At 38.9% G+C, this 15,118-nt stretch overlaps 1 protein-coding gene across 1 annotated transcript in view; it reads left to right on the plus strand.

The window, feature by feature from the left end:
* The window catches only part of LOC144312856 (sperm-associated acrosin inhibitor-like), a 124,567-nt gene that overhangs the window by 20,924 nt on the left and 88,525 nt on the right, over nt 1-15,118 (plus strand). The gene's annotated exons all lie outside the window — the stretch shown is intronic.

A 15,118-nucleotide genomic window follows, 5' to 3' on the forward strand; every position in this document is an offset into this window, starting at 1 on the left:
CAGTCACCCCCACCCCCTGCCCTCCTCCTCTTCCACCACCCCTAGTTCGTTTCCCAGAGTTAGGAGTCTTCCATGTTCTGTCTCCTTTTCTGATATTTCCTACCCATTTCTTCTCCCTTCCCCTGTATTCCCTTTCACTATTATTTATATTCCCCAAATGAATGAGACCATATAATGTTTGTCCTTCTCCGATTGACTTATTTCACTCAGCATAATACCCTTCATTTCCATCCATGTCGAAGCAAATGGTGGGTATTTGCAATTTCTTTTTTTTTTTCCATAGCCTTCACTTCTTTATTCCTCTGTTGATGGCGCTGACATTTTTAAAACTGGTTTTCCAGCCCATAAGTATTTTTTATTTATTTTTAATTTTTTTATAATAAATTTATTTTTTATTGGTGTTCAATTTGCCAACATACAGAATAACACCCAGTGCTCATCCCGTCAAGTGCCCCCCTCAGTGCCCGTCACCCATTCACTCCCACCCCCCACTCTCCTCCCCTTCCACCACCCCTAGTTCGTTTCCCAGAGTTAGGCGTCTTTATGTTCTGTCTCCCTTTCTGATATTTCCCACACATTTCTTCTCCCTTCCCTTATATTCCCTTTCACTATTATTTATATTCCCCAAATGAATGAGAACATATAATGTTTGTCCTTCTCCAATTGACTTACTTCACTCAGCATAATATCCTCCAGTTCCATCCACGTTGAAGCAAATGGTGGGTATTTGTCGTTTCTAATGGCTGAGTAATATTCCATTGTATACATAAACCACATCTTCTTTATCCATTCATCTTTCGATGGACAGCAAGGCTCCTTCCACAGTTTGACTATTGTGAACATTGCTGCTAGAAACATCGGGGTGCAGGTGTCCCGGTGTTTCATTGCATCTGTATCTTTGGGGTAAATCCCCAACAGTGCAATTGCTGGGTCGTAGGGCAGGTCTATTTTTAACTCTTTGAGGAACCTCCACAGTTTTCCAGAGTGGCTGCACCATTTCACTTTCCCACCAACAGTTTAAGATTTGTGTGGAATCAGAAAAGACCCCGAATAGCCAGGGGAATTTTAAAAAAGAAAACCATAGCTGGGGGCATCACAATGCCAGATTTCAGGTTGTATTACAAAGCTGTGGTCATCAAGACAGTGTGGTACTGGCACAAAAACAGACACATAGATCAATGGAACAGAATAGAGAATCCAGAAGTGAACCCTCAACTTTATGGTCAACTAATATTTGACAAAGGAGGAAAGACTATCCACTGGAAAAAAGACAGTCTCTTCAATAAATGGTACTGGGAAAATTGGACATCCACATGCAGAAGAATGAAACTAGACAACTCTCTTTCACCATACACAAAGATAAACTCAAAATGGATGAAAGATCTAAATGTGAGACAAGATTGCATCAAAATCCTAGAGGAGAACACAGGCAACACCCTTTTTGAACTTGGCCACGGTAACTTCTTGCAAGATACATCCATGAAGGCAAAAGAAACAAAAGCAAAAATGAACTATTGGGACTTCATCAAGAGGAGAAGCTTTTGCACAGCAAAGGATACAGTCAACAAAACTCAAAGACAACCTACAGAATGGGAGAAGATATTTGCAAATGACGTATCAGATAAAGGGCTAGTTTCCAAGATCTATAAAGAACTTATTAAACTCAACAGCCAAGAAACAAACAATCCAGTCATGAAATGGGCAAGAGACATGAACAGAAATCTCACAGAGGAAGACCTAGATATGGCCAACACGCACATGAGAAAATGCTCTGCATCACTTGCCATCAGGGAAATACAAATCAAAACCACAATGAGATACCACCTCACACCAGTGAGAATGGGGAAAATTAACAAGGCAGGAAACCACAAATGTTGGAGAGGATGCAGAGAAAAGGGAACCCTCTACTGTTTTATTTAACATAAAGTGTGTTAAATAACCAGGATGTATATATACATGGAAACTCAAGTTTATTATATGTGATTTCTATTATAGTACTTGGATTGCATAACAAGGGAGGGCACAGAGATCATGAAAGATCAATAATTCTGTATTAAAGATTGTGTTATAACTGGGTAAAATAGGGCTTAGTTCATATTGTTACTAAAACAAAGACATGAGGTTTAACTCTTAAGGAAGAATGTGTTATCCTACAAATATGATCAGTTCTCAGATTTCCCAGGAACACCAAGTTCTTCTAAGCACTAGGGGTTTGAAAAATAAAGATGGACTATCTTAGAACAGATCATTCTTACCACAGTGTGACCAATATTCTTTGCTTCACTAAACTTTAAGCAGGCTCCTGAACTTTCTCCTAGTGTCATGTGTACAATCCCTTCTAAAACTTAGTTTTTGTAAAAACCCTGCTAAGTCAGTTTAACCACAATTGTATTATGCAAATATAATTATTTGTACATGGATTGAGTAACAAAATTGTAAGATGCCTACCAGTCCTTTTTTAAAGATTTTATTTTAAAATCGTAAACTATTTAAAATATACACTGTGATGATTTGATGCACATTTACATTATGAAAGGGTTTTCCCCGTCCAGTTAATTAACACATCCATCACATTGTTACCCTTCGTGTGTGTGTGTTTGTGTGTGTGTGAATATTTAAGTTCTAGTCTCTTAGCGGATGTCAATTATATAGTACAGTGTTTTCCACCATAGTCACCATATTTTACATTAGAACCTCAGCACGTTAGAACCTCAGCACAGGGATCCCTGGGTGGCGCAGCGGTTTGGCGCCTGCCTTCGGCCCACGGCGCGATCCTGGAGACCCGGGATCGAATCCCACGTCAGGCTCCCGGTGCATGGAGCCTGCTTCTCCCTCTGCCTGTGTCTCTGCCTCTCTCTCTCTCTCTCTCTCTCTCTGTGACTATCATAAATAAATAAAAATAAAAAAAATAAAAAAAAAAGAACCTCAGCATGTAGCATCCTAGAGCTGAAATTTTGTTAGTATTATTGGCTGAATGTAAACCTGGGAAAACTGATTTCCAGAGTTCACCAACTTAACCACTGTATTATGTGGCTTTTTGGCTCAACATAAAGAGTTCACTGAGGACAAAGATGATCTTACTCATCATTGCATTTTGAGCCCTCAACCCAGCACCCAGCTCATGATGCATGAATAAGTGCTGATTAAGAGATTGTGAGCAGACAATTTTCCAAACATTCAGCATGTCAAATAATGGACAGTACTGCCTTATGGAGACCTGGCCATATCATTTTCAGGGCTACCCAAATGGAAACAAGAGTCGAATGACTATCTCTCAGGGATATGGAATGAGATTCCTCTCCGAACTGAAAGTTGAAAGATAAGACCTTTCATATTTTTCAAGATCTGAGAGTCTGTGACTCTATAATTTCCCAATAGTCATAAAAATGTGTTGCCACAACGTCTTTCAGGAGAAAAATATAGTTATCCTTCTGTGAGGTGACATTATCTCAGAATCCTCTGGGCAGAAGACCGTGCCGGGGCTACTGTTGCCGTGGGCAAGGGCAAGAACACCAGAGCAAGGAAGATCCAGAGGCTGAGGCAAGGACTTAGAACAAGAGGGAAGTGCTGTGCTTATGGGGCTGAAATGACCAGAGTTAGTGGGATGGAACCAAGACAGCCGATCTGTCAGTGCCAGCCAGGCCTCTTATACTTGCATTGTATTCAAGCAAGAGAATTCATCTTGATTACTAAATTGCCTCTTAATGATTTAAGATAGCTAAAGAATGCTAGACCTATTTGCTGAGTTGTGAAAAGTCTTAATTTAGGAAAATTAAGTTTAGAACCAGAAAGTGGAAACAGATTCCTCAAACCTCTCAGGAATACCCTCTGGGCTGCTGATATGGATTTTAAAATACTGAAGCCCAGAAGAGTTGATTTAAACTCATAGCCTGACAAATGTTGTTTCTCCTTGATATTGGTATTGAGTACTGAATTGATGACAAGGCCTTTCAATGTTTTATAGGGACAAAAGGTGTGAGGATTACCAAAATACTACCTATGTTCCTATAGAGTAAGGGACAGGCAGGGCTAGGTGGGGAGAGATAGGTAAAGGGCTACAGAATCAGGCTCACAGAAATCCCCAAAATGCTGAGGTGTAAGGAAACCAGAAACAAGGGAACAAACCAGACCATCCTGCCCTAGGTGTGGGTAGGAGAGAGTGTCTTTTTTATGACAGTCACCTGTGACCAACAAAGAAAAACCAGACCCTAAAAAGAAATGAGCATTAAAGATATTATCATCAGTTCTTACTCAAAGACATCACAAGAATGACAAAGCCCCAAGCTCCCTCCTCAGTCCTAAATTAAAGACTGTCAGTAGAGGCCCATGTTGGCAACCCTGTTAGGACCCCCTCACTCCTGACAGCTCTCTCTGCACTCTTGTTTAATAAAACTATATCACTTTACTCACTCTCCTTTCTTGATGAGATTCATTTTCCAACTCCATAAGACAAGAACCTCAATCTCCTGCTTCCCTAGAGCTACTAGTGGTTTTCCAAGCACATTCTAATGATGATGATGATGATGATAACAGCAGCAGCAGCTACAATAGCATTTATATAACTTAACATTGTTACCATTGTGACATGTTTTGGGTATTTCCACATGCTATTAACCTTTATAACAGGTTTTTAAAGTTTTAACTGAAATTTCCAGTTAACTGGGGCAGCCCGGGTGGCTCAGCGGTTTAACGCCGCCTTCAGCCCAGGACCTGATCCTGGAGACCCAGGGGCGAGTCCCACGTCAGGCTTCCTGCATGGAGCCTGCTTCTCCCTCTGCCTGTGTCTCTGCCTCTCTTCTCTCTCTATCTCTCTCTCTCTCTTTCTCTCTCTGTGTCTCTCATGAATAAATAAATAAAATCTTTAAAAAAAATTCCAGTTAACATATAGTATTACTTTCAGGTGTACAATATAGTGATTCAACCCTTCCATATACCACCCAGTGTTCACCACAAGTGCCCTCCTTAATCCTCCTCATCTATTTCACCCATCCCCCCACCTACCTCCCCTCTGGTAACATCAGGTTGTTCTCTATAATTAGCCATCTGTTTCTTGGTTTGTCTCTCTCTCTCTCTCTCTCTCTCTCTCATTTTCCCTTTGTTCATTTGTTTTGTTTCTTAAATTCCACATATAGATGAAATCATATGGTATTTTCTTTCACTGACTTATCTCACTTAGCATAATACTCTCTAGTTCCATTCATATTGTTGCAAATGACAAGATTTTATTCTTTTTAAAGGCTGAATAATAATTCATTACATATATACACATCTATACACACATAAATATGTATATATATGTATATGTATATACGTGTATATATATACATATATATGTGCATGTGTGTATATAGATATATATATATATACACATACATATATACCATATCTTCTTTATCCATTCATCAGTCAATGGACACTTGGGCTGTTTCCATAGTTTGGCTATTTAGGTAATGCTGTTTTAACACTGGGGTACATGTATCCCTTCAAATCTGTATTATTGTATCCTTTGGTTAAATACCTACTAGTGGGCAGCCCAGGTGGCTCAGAGGTTTAGCGCTGCCTTCAGCCCAGGGCCTGATCCTGGAGACCCAGGGGCGAGTCCCACGTCAGGCTTCCTGCATGGAGCCTGCTTCTCCCTCTGCCTGTGTCTCTGCCTCTCTTCTCTCTCTGTGCCTCTTATTAATAAATAAATAAATAAATAAATAAATAAATAAATACCTACTAGTGCAATTGCTAGATAGTAGGATAGTTCTATTTTGAACTTTTTGAGGAACCTCCAGAGTCGCTGGAGGTTTATTAACCCACTAGTAAAAAGCAGTAACAGGCCCACCTATAAACACTTCTGGTTAGTCTTCTAACGAGCCCAAAAGTGGCTTAAAACGGAACCATTATTAGTGAGATTAAGACTGTAACTTCATCAGGATGTCAACATTAAATGAACAGTTCATTAAAAGTTTTTGTTAAAAAAACAAACAAACAAAACCCTTCCCGAATAGCAACGCCAAGGAAGACATGCCTGAAAGGCATTAAAAACACCCTTGTGAAAAAGAAAAAAAAAAACACACACCCTTGTGTGCTCACTGCTGGCCGCTAAAGAAAGACACCAAGGAGAAGAGGGTGGAGGCCCCCCCTCTGAGGGCTTGTTGGAGCAGGCGTACTGGATCACGTACTCCGGGTAGATCCGGTGCCTCTCAAAGATCACAAAGATGGAGGGGTCAGACATGCTGTTCACGCAGCTGTCATAGAAGTTGCCAGAAGTTGTTGCTTTCCAGAGTGGCTGCCCCAGTTTGCATTCCCACCAACAGTGTAAGAGGGTTCCTGTTTCTTCACATCCTGACCAACAGCTTTAGTTTCTTGTGTTGTTGATTTTAGCCATTCTGACAGATGTTGGGTGATATCTAATTGTATTAATTTTGAAAAGTAGGTATTACTGGTACCATCTTTAATCTTTGCAAAAGAAGATCCTTTACCCTAGACCCCCAAGTTTTAGGGGGCTTCTCACTGGCTCTTCTCCAGCCATGTCTCTCCTCACAAGAATAAGAGCTTGTATGTAAGTCAAAGACCTTCTAGACTATACCTTGGAGCCCTGAACTGAACTTTCTTTCCAAACAGACTTGATCCTGCTTACAGGGCTTATGTGAATTTCTTCCTCAGGTCCATTCTCCCCAGAATGCACAGCTATCACCCCAATATGTGACCTAGGAGTAACTGGCAAGGTTTGGGTGAAGATTGAACATGTCAGTGCTTTAGTGTGCTGGTCCAAGTGCACAAGGATCTTCTTGAGGCATGAAAATACCAGGGAGGAGAAGAGAAAACCAACTACAGTCCAAAAGAAGGACCAATGCCTTAGTGCCACCTTCTTTTGTGCATCTACATTCTGGCAAGAAACTGAGAATTTTAAATTCAACCTGGACTTTCACATTGCAATGATGCTATATTTGCCAAGGATAGAATTTTATTTAAATTTATTTAAATATTTGAGCTAAGTGCATTGTAGACATGTAGTACATTGGCTTCCATTTTAATTCTAGCCCTGAGGCCCCAAGTATTATGAATGGGCCTGGCTATTATTCCTATTTTTAAAATGTGGCAGCCATTCTGAGATGACAAGTGACTGGTTTATGGTAATAAGCTGAGGTGGATTTGAGGCCAACACTCTTTTACATGAGCACTGGTGCCCTTCCCACCACACTCTTTCTATCACATACGTTCTGACAGGACCCTCTTTTCAACTCAATGAAGTGCGGTTACTTCTATTTGCATTTTTGCCAATTGATGACTTCTCACTCAGAAAGCTAAATTAACTGGCCCAGAGTCCACGACACAGACAGTCCTTAATCCATGTTTTGGCTCTAATTCCAATGCCATTTCCATCTGCAAAATGGGGGTGGAAGTACCTATTTCATATAGTTCTTAATAATATTAAGTGAGTTTGCATAAACAAAGGACTTAGAATAGTAGATGGCAGATAAAATGGTCTTTAAATATTTGCTGTAATTACTCCTTCTGACATTCTTGTTGGAAAGTGATGTTTTGAGGCACAGATATGTTTAGACGCTGCCTGCTTATGATGCTGGGTGTTGCAAGATGGAGGCTGAGTGGCTCAACACTGTACATTTTGGTCTTCACTACCCTGGGGGACCTTCATAGTCTAAGGAATGACCCAAACTCTATTCTCTCTTCTCAACCAAATACTGCTTGCTTCATGTTCAGTGAACTCTTCACCTAAGTCAGGGTAATGTATTTTGATGCCTACATCATGTACTCTACTGCCTCTCACGGTTTACTCAGAAAATCTTATTTATTTCACAACACTGGCTTACCTATTCATCTCACACTCTTTTGTCACCCCTTTTGCATCATATCAGCCTACATGCTTCGTAGGAAGGCATAGATCAACAATAGTTGAGATCTATGGAACTCCTGGATAATTGCCAGAAACCCCCTGAGTACCCTGAATGTGGTTTACCTTTTAACTCTTGCAATCTTTTGAGGTAGACACTATTAACATTTCCTTTAAAAAAGGAAACCTAAACAGAAAAAAAGTACGTTTTCTAAAATCATATAGCTAGTAATTGATAAGCATATTACTGGAACCCAAGTCTGTGACTTCAAAGTACATATTCTTCATTTCTATGCTAATTTATTATTCTCTTTCACTTATGAGGCACAGCCTCAAAGGGAATTTAAAGTGTCACTTACATTGCCTGCCCATTAGTTGAAAGTTTTTATTACTGTGTATGAGAAGTCTCTAAAGAATATTAATAATTTTCATACTGAATCAAAATAAAAAGATCAGATCACATTCCTTATCCACTGATGAATAAATAAAGAAACATGGCATTTTATAATTATACTTTCTAAATGTTCTAGAATTTTTACTATGTACAAAGGGCTATAGCCTATTGCAAAAATTATAGCATTTATGTTCATAGCAATTCAATGAGGTAAATATAATTATTCTCATTGTGTAAATAAATAAACAGGTCCAGAAAATTAAAATAATGTGTCCTTGTCACACATCAACAAAGCTGGGAACTAACAATTCTTTCTGACTCTAAAGCCAGTGCACTTGGACGCTATACTACATTGACTGCATTTAATAATGGTTTGAATCTAGAATTCTTTCAATAAAATCAACTTTGACACTTAATAGGGTAAATACTCAGGTACATAACAAAATTATGTGGCATATAAGATTTATCTCTGATAATTCTAGATAAATGATCTAAATCATATCTTTTACATATTAAAAGATGTATGGCAGAGCTTTTAATTTTGAGATAGAAAAATTCATCCCAATTATGAGATTATATAAGAGTAGTAATTCTATACCATATGTTGTGAAATGACCATTTTCTTTAATCAAAACTAATGTTAGGGAGGTATATTGGACTTTTGCTTTGCTTCCTCATCTGTGCCAGCTGACATGGGGTTCCCATCAAGGCTTCAAATCAAATTAATCAGTTTAGACTCACTCAGAGAGAGTGGTGATGCTATGATTGCTCTTCTAAAGTGAGAATGTAGTGCAAGAAAAAGGACCCAAGACTAAAAAGGGGATTATAATGAGAATTTGTTTATTAAATGATGCCAGGCCATAGCCAGTACTCTATAAATATGGAATGGACAGATAAATGATATAATTTCACAATTCTTAAATCTTGTGTCAGTCATAAATGGCAAGTTGGTCAATGTTGATTTCTACTCAAAGTAAGAATATTCTATTGATTCAAATAGATCAAGAATGAACTGTCTTTTTGACAAGGGAGTTTTTGTATCAAAGTAGAAGCTGGATGGTGATTGCTTCTCAGAGATCTCACAGGAAGCTTTCTGACAGTTGGGTTAGATGAGCTTATAGCCACTCTAATTCTGAGATTATGTGATTCAATGATTTCTCCCTGGATCGAGAAAAATGCATTAAAACAAAAACAGACTTGCTTTATCTTTAAGATGAGTAAGTCTCAGAATTTCCTGGGCACAGTTTCTAGGATAATAAGGAGCTATTTGCTCCCATGCTGCTGAAAGCAGCCAAGGGCTGTAAGGTGGAGACAATAGAAGTGACCTACTATTATCAGCCTAGCCCATTGAGGCTTGCATTATATCCTGGCCAGATGTGTCATCCTATTAAGAAATGGCTACTTTCCAGAGCCCTAGAACAGGTTTAAAAAATTCAATGAATCATGGGAAAAGTTTCCTTGTGAAAGGATTACATAATGTAACCTAAATTAATGCTAATTTACGTTTGGATGGTGCATAAACTATTTTAGTGCTTTTGCATATACTATTTGATTCACATATTTGTCTAAGATGGGTATCATCATCTTTATGAAGAAAAAAACTGGGTCTTAATGAAATTAGTAACTGGTTCAAGATCTCAGAACCAGTAAATGTTTAAAATAAGTTTTAAAGATAGGTTCCTTGGTTTAGTACTCATTTTTTTGCAATAGAGCCATTTTCATGTGAGTCTGATGCAGCGATAAGTAAGGCTATCGGCACTAGGTGTCTTAGCCCTTTACCCAGGGTTCACATCAACTGAAAGTCTCCCAGACCTGGTTCCAGACTGGACGTAGAGCAGAGGAATCCATTCACTGATCTCGGTTGGCAAGACTTATGCAATAATCCATGCTCTATGGCTTTCTTGGGAACCCCAGATTTTATGGTACAAGTAGAGCTAATGGGAAAGTTAGCTGACTGTCTATTGGAAATATACCTGTTCTCTGTTGAGAGCTACTTATTCAGGTTTCCTAAGGGGAAGATCACCAGCATCCTCAAACCAAGAATGGGGGTCCATGTGGATATCTTAAGAATCCAATGGTGCAGAAGCTGGGCTGTTCCTATGCTTTGTCCATGATTGCTTTGTCTCCAAGTAGGACTAAACTTTAGAAGCCAAGTAGAGTTTGATGGACCAAGAGCTAAAGACCTCCATTGCATTCAGTATTGGGGGTATACTTAGCTAGTGATACCATCAACTGCACTGCCATTGTCCAAAGGGAAGGATAGCATTTGCACTTCTTATAGTGCCAAATATTAGGAAGTAACTTAACAAAGTGAAACATTCTTTATGTGTACTATTTGCTAAGTACTACAAGGACTCAACTATGCAAAATGAAGATTTTGAAGAGCCATTCTATGGCTCTATGAAAAGGTCGTTGGCAGCTCTTCTTGACTTTAGAGCTCACAGGCTAGCAAGCATTCTCTACAACACCAGTGGACATAGGGCCCTTGGCCTTGAAATGCTGTGCAGTGGAGAACTCACATTTATCTCCTTGTGAGAGAGTAAAAACAGCCAGAATCTGTCTGGATGGGCTGTTCTGGGGATAGGGATTATGATACTGCCTAAGGAGCATAGTTTAAGTGTTAAGGGAGCATAGTGTTTAAGGACTTGAGCTATAGGGTCAAACAGAGCTCTTATCAATCATAACTCTACCATTTCTTACTCGTATTGAACTGCATATCTGTCTTCACTGAACTTTGTTTTTCTTAAGTGGGAAAAATGCAGATTCATTCCTTAACTTACTATTTTTTTTTATTTTTCTGAGCTCCAATCATGCTCTAGAAATAAATTAGGTGCCAGATTTACCATGGTAAATACTATAAATACCCTAATTTGTATTCACATACATTTATTACTAGGGTTATTTTATGAATTAAATGAGATCATGATATAAAGCATTTAGTATAGGACATGGCCCAAGGTTTTCTTCAACTAATATTAGTAAACTCAGAAAGTATAAAGAACTATCTTAAAAATATTGAAAGAGTTCACAGTTATAGTTTTTCTCTGTGGCTCTAAGCTCATACTATTTACTCTCCTAATTTTTCCTAAGTAAATCTAAGCTTGATAAAAATACAAAACCTTAATAGAGGTCCCCATTAATAATGGCATTCTCACCCAATAGATCCAACAAGAAGCTGCATGAATACCTGTTAGGGGATCCCTGGGTGGCGCAGCGGTTTAGCGCCTGCCTTTGGCCCAGGGCGCGATCCTGGAGACCCAGGATCGAATCCCACATCGGGCTCCCGGTGCATGGAGCCTGCTTCTCCCTCTGCCTGTGTCTCTGCCTCTCTCTCTCTCTCTCTCTCTCTCTCTCTCTCTCTCTGTGACTATCATAAATAAATAAAAATTAAAAAAAAAAAGAAAAAAAAATACCTGTTAGGAGGCCTATAAAGGCAATTTTTGCATTGCATAAGGATTGTAGCCACCAGTGTTTTATATTTTTAAACTGTGATAATAATTCTTATTGAGTTTATTATGTTAATATTATGTACCATACCATGAATATTCTGTATTTTGTGCTTTTTTCTTCATGGGAAGTTTCAATGCAAAAGTGGAAATATTCATGCCAATTGAGTAACATAGGGCCCTACTCCAGCCTGTATCCCTCTCTCTATTATTTGGGCCCCACGATGGGCTAGTCTTGGTCACTTCAGCACTATTTTAGGAGAAGAGAAAGTAAGACTCTGTCCTTGAGGAAAACATGTCAAAGAAGCCTGTAGATACTGGGGAAGGAAGAGAATGCCATAAAGGCAAACCTCTTGATACTTTTCACTTAGCAAATCTCAAATTCACAGCCAATTTATACCGGAGAACATCGACTTCCCTCCTTACCCATCTTTTCTTTATTTTGTCATATGTCAAATATACAAAAGAGTGTGTATAATATACAAGTATAGTTTAAAACTAACAGCAACACAAATGCTCATACGTCTATCAGACAGTTTGAGAAATAGCCACAAGTTCTGTCATTAAAACTTTTTATGTGCCCCTTCCCTAACTCCCATTTTTTGCTGCAACTCAGGCTGCCAGCTCTACTGCACCCTCATCTTCCTCTCCTCTGGCAAAGACCCTCATGCAACCACAGTCTAGAAACATTTCTCCAGCTGTGAGGAATTAAGTTTATTTTCCTGTTCTCTGCCCTTTGCTATTTTCTCTTGTCATTTGCAGGCAATGTAGAATTTAGTTTGGAGCTCTTCATGCCATTAGGATGTTGAATACGTGGCTTTGAGTATAATTGACCTAAGTTGGTTTTCATTTTTTCCCCCTGATAATTTAAAAATTACATATGTATGTCAGGCATGACATGGAGAAACAAATAAATATCCATTTTAGACATAACGATAAAGAGGACACAATCTCCTGTTCTCAGGAGACTCCAAACTAGAAGATGCATATTTTTTCTTTTTCTTTCCTCTGTCCTTTTTTCTTAAACCAAAAATGAGGATAATTAAAAAAAAAAAAACCTCTTACCAAGGTCCCTGATGGGAGTATATTTTCATTGCAGTCAAACCACTCTGCTGCCTTCTGTGGCTCTAACAGTGATGATCTACTCTAACAGGAGGTACGTAGTGTTCTTTCAGGCCGGGTTAGGCAGGAGTGGGTTTATGCTAAGGTGGAATTAGGCAGAAGACAATGAAAAGCCAGAACCTACCCATTGTGTTTAGGGGACAAAATTAGGATGACCACAGATTTTTGTTGTTTCTGTTTTGGAAATCAATCACTTACTGTTTGCTAATTATGTGCCCACAACAGTATTATGTATTGTGTGTAGATGTTGATTCATGCCAGTCCATAAGGAACTCTTGCTGCCTCTACTTTGAAATGCAGGAACTAAAACTCAGGTTCAACCAGTAATTCAAGGTTACTCAGAAGTGGCAAATCTAGATTTAATCTTAGGGCTCTCTGTCCCCAAAGCCTCATATCCCTTTTTTTTTTTTTTTTTTTAATTCCTTTAGGTTTTTTTTTCCTCTTTTTTGTTTTGGAATTTTTAAAAATTTGAGATATAATTGACATATAACATATGAGTTTTAGATATGCAACATAAAGATTCAATAATCATATAGATTGCCAAATGATCACCTTCTTGACCATTATATTATAGAGGTTTCACAAATAATTTCATCTGACATGGAAGACACGTCAATATCTCAAGGGGTTGGTGGTTCTGCCAATCATGGGCTTCATAGATAAATGAGAAGGAACTGACCAGAGCCCAGATAGGCAACCCAAACAGAGACAGGGCAACCAGGGATGTGACTGGCATAATAGATGTCAGCCAATATTTTAGGGTGTCTGACACTGGGCTCCATTTCTGGAACAGGTAGAAGGGAGAGAAGGAGAGCTGCAAAGAGCACAGACTAGAAGTGCAAGACCAGATGGATGGGATGCTGGACACGTTGCAGAGTAGGGCTACAGGCTGGGGAAGCTGCCTTGGTCAGAACGGGGATCTTGGGCTTGTGGACTGAGATTCTGGAACAATGGGGAATAAAAAGAATGAAACCCAGAAGCCAGGCTTCCTCTTGATGAGTCAGTTACAGAGGGCTAAGCTGCTCCTGGACTTCGCTGTTTAAACCACAGAGCCTATTTTTGAGCATTAAATGACTCATATCCCAGGGAATCAGCGCCTAGGAGTCTGGCAAGTGGAACTATCGATCAGATAGTTTCCTGAGCTCCCCAGAGGCATCTTTCACAACTTCAGTAGTTCTCTTCCAGCGTTTCAGCAGGAACTCATAAAAAAAGCTTAATTTCAATTGACTCAGAGTTCCTTTTCTTAAGAAATTCTGAAAGGTTTTCTGGATGTGTCCCTGGATATAGGTTTTGTTAAGGAATGTTTTTGTAGATCTGGCTTCCACTTCCTTGATCTGTACTATTATCATTAATTAAAATTCCAAAGTCAATGTTTCAGCTTCCCTTTGTTCTCTGAGAGAGACAGGAATTACCTGTTCCAGAAAGACTGGTTTATTGGCTGAGTAGTGCCTGCTTTGCTGAACTGTAAGGAAGAACTAATTAAAAATGACACAGAGTGAGATTTCTTAGAATGTGAGTAGGTTTCTGTCCTAGCAACCAGTTTTAACAAATGGCTTTAATTGTTTTCCTTTTCTTTTATTTATGTATCTTTAAAATGTTATGGCAGTTTTCTTTTCATGTTACAAATGACAAGGATTTACGAAGTGGTGTTGCAAAAGATGACTGTTGAGGACAGGAATGTAATGGGGAGTTTTAGGCTGTCGGTGGTGAGCAAGGTGACTGCCATATAAATTACTCTTCCACAATTTCTGGAAAAGCAATCATCCCTCTTTCTTATTTGTATGTCTGTGGATTCTTTTTATGGGAACTTGAAGAAGCATTCAGAATTTGGGTTGATACAGAATGTAAACAGATGCCATATAGTCTAGTGACAGAGTTGGATCAGAAGGTGACATCTGATTTCGGGATTATCTGGGATAAGACACTGTGGTTTCCTTGCTTACATGTTGTTAGAAGTCAAATTCAATTCATCTTAATTTAATTCAGTTAATTTATTAAGCATTCACCAAACGCCTGCAGCATGCCAGCTGTGATCTCACAATATAGCAGAAAAGACAGATGCTTACAAATTAATGAGAATATACTATGATGCTTGATAACCTGGGAGGATTACATGAATGAATGAATGCATAGGAGACACTCATTAGAGAATACATAGGAGCTTTTTAGGGAAGATAGCATTAGGGATGAATCTTTTTAATGAGAGGAAATCAGTGAGAGGAGAAACGGGAAATAGAATTGCAGGAAGAGGGACCAGCATATGCACAATTGCCAAGTGCATGGAAGGTTCTGAGAGTGGTCCATTTCATAATG

Source organism: Canis aureus, chromosome 4, assembly GCF_053574225.1.
Source record: "Canis aureus isolate CA01 chromosome 4, VMU_Caureus_v.1.0, whole genome shotgun sequence".
Lineage (NCBI taxonomy): Eukaryota > Metazoa > Chordata > Mammalia > Carnivora > Canidae > Canis > Canis aureus.